Below are 5785 nucleotides of genomic sequence, written 5' to 3'. Positions count from 1 at the left end.
ACTTTTGTCATAGTACCCCCAAGAATTTAAAACTACTTTCACCCCTGGATGTGAGGAAATGAAACACAACAGCAAGTGCAGCAATAGTCTTCCTGGCTAACAGGAAAAACGACAAACTGACTTCAGAAGGTGGGATGAAGCAGCACGGAGGACTCAACACACATCACAGCAATGAGCATGTAATCAGACAAAAAATAAATCAGTTACAGATGATTCCTATTCTCATGCACACCTGTATTTTATTGCTTTTTCTTCAAAAAAATACAATCTAAAGCTCTCCACAGTGCAGCAATGCCAGGACGGCTGGTAATGATGAAACCATTAGCTTAAAGAGTTCTTGGTTGTTTGTAATAAACAGTGTGAAAACATTTATTCAGAGTGATTTAACATTGACACACAAATGTGTACGTCTTTTCCACAGTAATAATGGGAAAACAAAATAGAGAGTGGGAATTTTTTAGTATTTCCAGACTTTGTCACATCCCATTGTCTAGAGTTTGTCTCCCTTCCTGTCTTTATTTCAGTCATGAAGTTATGAACTTCCCTACCTGTTTCCTATGACATTTAACTGAGAAGCATTGCAGCTGCATGTCAGAGTCACCCTGATAACAACACTGATCATTTTGGTTTTTATGTTTTAGGATTTAAAGAAACTAGCTGTCTGTTGACATAATCCCTCTTAATTTTTGTATACAATTTGTTTTACAATATAATGTGAGAGTGAATTGGGATGTTGTTCAGTCTTCAGCTGAACAGTTGATCTTTACAGCTGAAGGTCCATGTCCATGTTTTTTTTTTGTTATTTCGCCTGATATAAATATCTATTCATTAAAACATAAATGTGATATGCTGAAGAGAGATCTCAGAGAATATGGCATATTCAGTCTTTTCTAATGAACAGAGATGGATTTTCAACAGAACCAGTGTTTTCAGGGTTAATGAGTTTACACACATGTGAACAGGCGAAAATACTGACTGCGGAATATAACTTTTTAAAAATAAATAAACTAAAACCAGCCCTTGTAGTTAAATGAGGTAAAATGCATCCTAAATGCCACCTTTAGAGCTGGTAATCTGTAGGCAGTGTGGAATTTAGAGGGCAGTTCTTGCTCATAATTTCATTTTCAGAACATGCATAATAATATTAATGTGGCCCAGTTAGAACCAAACAACCCTTATGGCATGTAAAACTTGAAGTTACTTTATTAATCCCAAATCTCCTTACAATAGCTACCAGATCTCCATGAACTTAGTGTTTACATTTGCAAACTTAAAGGCATCATAAAGAGTTTTCTTAATATTTGGAATAATGTGAGGCAGAGCCCTGTCTGGAAGCCATCTATGTGCTGCCCTTTCTGTTGATTAACACAATTTCACAGTTCATGTGAAAGTCATCTAAAACCCAATTAAAAGTGGTTCACGGTACATTCCTCCTCATTTCCACAGATCACAGCAACTGCCAGAAGAATTAAAAGGTAAGATCTTGTAATTACCTCCAAACCAGCCCAGAAAATTCAGATCTATTATGGGATTTCTGCAGCAGGCTTATCAAGGCCTTATCGGACAGCTGCATGATTACTAAGACCAAACTCCTGGGATGGAAAATGAGGATGAAATAGCCAGTGTAAAATCTAAAATGACAGAAAACAGCAGTGACACACTGCTGAGGTGATTGTGTAGTTTTGATGAAATCTGCATGTTTTGCACACACATGAAAGGACAAATAGAAGAGTGGTGTGTGTGTGTGTGTGTGTGTGGGGGTGTGTGTGCGTGTGTGTGTGTGTGTGTGTGTGTAGGACGTTTTGGCATCATTGTCATGTGTCCTGATTGGTGTTGATTAGAGCTGCAGCCATAAGAAATCTCATGTTATTCATTTAGGCCTAGTCCACACATAGCCAGGTCTTTTGTAAAATGATACAGCAGAAATATTTGTTTCTGTAAAATAATCTCGTCCACACCTGATCAGTTTAAGAAAAGTGTTCATCCACATGAACCCACTGAATTACACCACTGAGCTTTGTTTTAGACATGCCACACCCATAGAGGACAGTGTACGACTTTCTGTTAGGAAACAAACATGGCGCCAGGAGATTAATTTGTCTGGATAGAGATTGAACTATTTTTAAATACTGCATTAGAAGATAAAGTTTATAAAACATAAAACTATGTGGACTGGAATCATCTCAAAGTCAGTATGTAGATGTTGAACACCACTGTGCCTCGATTGGGAGGGACAGCTGGTTTAAAGCACCTGACCTCCAAGAGCTCTTTGTCCTTTGCAACTCAACATATTGGAGCAGTTGGGCTTATAAAAAAAAAAACAAGTAAAAAAGTTTCTGAACCAACATAAAAATCAGCACCTCCCTGATAGCAGCCATCTTTCCTCCACTGCATGGTCAAACAGGTAATTGTGGCTCTGAGGGAAGAGTAATCGTCTTGTGATCGGAAGGTTGTAGGTTTGATTCCAGCTTCCTCATGTTGATGTGTCCTTAACCCCAAATTGCCTACTGATCATGTTTGAATAAAACATGAGTGATGTGTTTGTATGGGAGACTGTCTAGTGTAAAGCATTTGGATTGGTCAAAATGATTGGAAAAAGTGATATATTAGTTCAGTCTATTTTCCATTTTAAAATTGGTGCCGGATGTGACGTCAGTGCTGCTTTATTTGCTGCAGACTGTCATGTCATCAACAGTTTCCAGTGTCCACATTGATGAAAGGCCAAGTTGCCTAAAAGTTTACTTGGTTTATCAGATGGGTGGCTACATGTGTACAAAGTCTTAAACTCACAACTAATTTCAACTTAAAGCCCAAACATAGTTATTTAGAATATGCAGGCAATTAATTCCAATCCTGTCAATTGACTAGAAGTTTATTTTTCCAATTTAAAAAAATAATCTATCCAATCTAATCCAGTCAACTGCAGCTGTTTGGCAGCCATTTTGGTAATAAAACATATATTGCACCTACTGCCTATGAGTTGTAGTCCACACCTATTTGGTTCCACAATCCCAGCTACATGCTCTGATACTGGTAGGGAGGTAGACTTAATATGACCACAGTCCTGATTTTTCATTATTCTAGTATGGAATAATAATAATAAACACTTTTATGTATACACACCAGCAGCAGGCCTTCTGAAGCAGCTGTGGTAGATTAAAATATGTTTAGAGGAAGTAATGGGGTTCTGGTCTACTGAAGAATGGCTGCCGTGTTTCCATAGGATCACAAAGTAAAGGAAAGCTTTAGACAGCTTATCAAAGATCACGATGCATCATGACAGTGGTCATTATGGGAGTAGGGAACAAAAATACCAGCTTGAATCACAGAAATTTAATATAGTGTTAATTGCAAAAGAGTGAAATAAAGACATCCTGGTTTTAAGTTGGTGCTCTAAATACAGTTTTGTACATTTCTGATATCCTACTGAGAAACTATACCTAGAATAATAATTGAACATAGTGGGTAAAAACAAATTGGGTAAATGGAAAAACACATGAGAAATAAATGATGATTGAAGTGGAAAGTTCTCCTGCAGTTTACCTTTTTTAATATTTGATTCAACCTAATTGATCTCTGTTGGGAAATTGGTTCTGTGCAGCAGGAAATTGACTTCAGGAGGGAGCAGGAGACATAAAGGGAGTCGTAAACATTGTAGAGAGTGGGAAATAAAACTAAATAACACAGCTAGAGAGAGCGAAGCAAATTCAAGCACAAGAAACAAAAGGAGGAGATGCTTGATTATCCACTACTGCAGGGTTGAATGGTTATTCTGAATCCACACAGAATCAGTCTAAAGAAAGTCTCCTAATGGCTCAGTTAGAATCCAGTTCAGTACATCACCACAGACGCTCATGTTCATGTTTTATTTTGTCACAGAACCTCCAGTTACAGCAGTGAGCTACAGGCTGAGCAAGTTCTTCTTTACTGGAGTTGTCCTCCATTAATGATCAAGACAAGAACGGAGCCATGTCGTAACATGTCTGCTTCCTGTTTTCCACTAAAATGTCATGGTCAGGTGTAAGGCTGCCCTGTCCTTCTACAGCCGTCATACAACATCAACTCATTTCTTTTTGGGATTCCAAAATATTTTGTAACTGAACTGGATTAACCTCTATTTGAATATAGCTAAAAAAATAAAAAAAGTTATTTGATGATAAGTAGAACATGACACCTTTGTTATTGTTTGGTCCTGCTTTCTGAAATGCCAGGTACATTTCAGTTTATTGTTCTAAAAGCAAGTAAAAAATATAATTAATGATCAGAACAATTTTCAAAGTCCTGATCCTTAAAGATTACAACTGTCCTTCCCAAAAGCATTAAAATCATGAACTTCAAAAATAGTTCCAACTTGCCCACAAAAATATAATAGGACAGCAAATTGCCATGAAGACAATACTGTCCTGTCAGAATGAAACAGGCCTCATTAATTCTCTTCCCTTTGTTTAAAGATACATATGTTTGTGTAACTTTCTATATTGGTGTTTTAACTCAGTTTCATAAATAATGTTGAATAAATGACTAAGAATTGAGAATTTTTGCTTGCAGGAATCACCATCAACAAGACAGAAGATGAAAAGTTTAAGTGATATTATAATACAGCTGTTAGTTCCTAAGTGTTGATTAGAAAAGATTCACTAAAAAACAACTTCCATCAGATGTTTTTCTTCCTTTCAACATGAGCTGCAGACAGCAGACCAGCATGTAGTCAGGGAGGTAAACTGCAGTAAGCAGTGGAATGAGAAACAGCCTTCCAGTCAGGGACACAAAGAAACTGTGCCAACACAGCCCTGAAGGGGGGGCATCTGAAATCAATATCTCAGCTCTCTGGCCCTCACCATGATGGCTCCCAGAGGTATGATAATGAAGCTCAGTTTCTGAGAAAAAGAAAAAAAAAACAAAAACAAAGAAAGGATGGAGTAGAAAAAAGAGCACATGTGTCCAACAGCCAGCCTGGTCCAGCCTTTTAAAAAACCTCCCTAAATGAAACTGAAATTTAAAACATCTTTTACATGCATAATATGTTCCTGCTGGTTATAGTTAATTCAGCCCCATAAATCACTGACTTCACTGAACAGCAGCTTGGCGAGGTTGGATGCTTTTGGAACTTTTTCACATTTTGTGGGATCCATGAGTTTTATTTGTTTTTTATGTTACAGGCCAATGCAAAGTACTGCATACAGGCACATCAATCTAAAAACAATTGAATTTTGTAAAAAATAAAGAAAATAATAAATATTTTTGCCACTCATTTGAGAAAGAGAAACCCACATATAGAATTATTACACAGAGGGAAATATTTCAAGTCTATGTTTGTTGGAAATTTTATGATTATGCCTTACAAGTAAAGAAAACTAAAAATTCAGTGTCACAGAAAATTAAAACATTACATACATTTCTATGCAGTCAATACTTGGTTGGGCTCCTCTTGCATGATCTTGCATCAGTGATCTGTGGCATGGAGCATTGATGAAGGCCATCTGCCTTGTTGGGTCTGGTGTCTTTCATCCTCCTCTTGTCAACAGCCCAGAGCATTTCTATGGGGTTAAAGGTCAGGGGAGTTTGCTGGCCAATCAGAAACAGGAACACCATGGTTACTGAAGCATCTTTTGGAACCTCTGGCAGTGTGGGCTGGTAGCAAGTCCTGCTGGAAAATCAGAGCTGCATCTCCATCCAGTTGGTCAGCAGAGGAAGCATGAAGTGTCTAGAATTTGCTGCTAGAAGCTGCATTGACTGTGGACTTCAGAAAACCCAGTGGACCAGAACCAGCAGATGACATGGTGAC

This window comes from Poecilia formosa, unplaced genomic scaffold, assembly GCF_000485575.1.
Source record: "Poecilia formosa unplaced genomic scaffold, Poecilia_formosa-5.1.2 Scaffold527, whole genome shotgun sequence".
NCBI classification, from domain to species: domain Eukaryota; kingdom Metazoa; phylum Chordata; class Actinopteri; order Cyprinodontiformes; family Poeciliidae; genus Poecilia; species Poecilia formosa.
Note: the sequence above shows the minus strand (reverse complement) of the source record.